This window comes from Pavona decussata, unplaced genomic scaffold, assembly GCF_977016875.1.
Source record: "Pavona decussata unplaced genomic scaffold, jaPavDecu1.1 SCAFFOLD_27, whole genome shotgun sequence".
NCBI classification, from domain to species: domain Eukaryota; kingdom Metazoa; phylum Cnidaria; class Anthozoa; order Scleractinia; family Agariciidae; genus Pavona; species Pavona decussata.
Window position 1 is genome coordinate 46177 of NW_028145450.1, and position 1324 is coordinate 47500.

Genomic DNA, 1324 nt, shown 5'->3' on the forward strand with positions numbered 1-1324 from the left:
TAGCGGGTGAGGGCCGTATCTCGCCTATTCATTTTCCAATTTCAGATTTCATGCTATTATTTTTTCACAGAGTCGAAAGAAACTGACAGGAACAGCGAGAAAACGGTGTAGGAAAGTAAACAATAACCACAATATTATTGACGCTTGTAGCTAGGGGGAAGGGGGGAGGTCGGGTTGGTGGTCGGTGGGGAACTCACCACTATGCTCTCAAATATACAGATTTCATACTTTTAATTGTAAGGATGGCGGTTATGGATGTTTCTTTCTTTCTTTTTTTTTTTTTTCGCGAAAAAATCGACGTTCCAGGGTATGTATAATTGAAGTTAAAAAACAAAATGACACTAATACTTGAATTTTTTCGCAAAAAAAAAAAAATATATCAAAGCTGGCAAGATGGGCTCTCGCATCTGTTGTACAGTCTTTTAGCTTGACAAGGTTTTCATCACCAGGGTAGTCGTAGCTTGGCCCACAAGCAGTACTTTTCACTATTTACAGTTCCTAAAAGCGCCCTAGCTTATACGCGCAGGATTCCATACCGAAATGCCTGGCCAGGATCACGTGCGCGTTACCCACATCACCGAAGGGAATATCGAGTTACAGTTGATCAGTGTCACACTGGCTTATTGAATTGAGCCGTCGCTGCCAAACACGAACACTCAAAACAACACGACAGGAACAAAGTCACACGCTTTTCTCCAGTTTACTGATCGACTACTTCATTTAAGAAGATAAAGGAGCTGTAAAGTATGATTTGCACTACTTTTTCCTGCGACATCGAAATGGTATGCAAATTTGTTGCACATGTTTCGTAGGCTAACTGACCGGAATAACTATATTATTTTAGAGCAGAGTAGGAAAGAAATCTCGGATCGAAAAACATTGAATGGCTGTCTTCAGTCCGTCTGATTAGTTTTAGGGCCCAATATGTGATGTTTGGAAACATTCACGGGCCCCAGATGTCAAATGTTTGTGAATCGGTTCTGATCTCATAATTCGTGACGTGAATTGCGAGCCGCAAGTATCCTGAAGTATCGCACGCACATTCGATCTTCCTTGAGTGGGAAAGAGTTTGAATCAGAGCTTGAAACTTGGTGCAAATAAAGTTCTTTTCTTCGCCTTTTGATATATGCGATTTAATTTAGAGAAAATTACATACCAGAAACACTTTTATTTCAATGAAAATAAGCATTAGTGTCAAGGTCATTTTGAGTAGCGTACACAAATCTGCATGCTTTAGAAAGCAGCCAGCGAGTTTGGAGTGTTTATTGTATTAATTCTCATGCGAGATGGTTGGTCTAGGTTTGCGTAAAGTTTCAAGTTCATT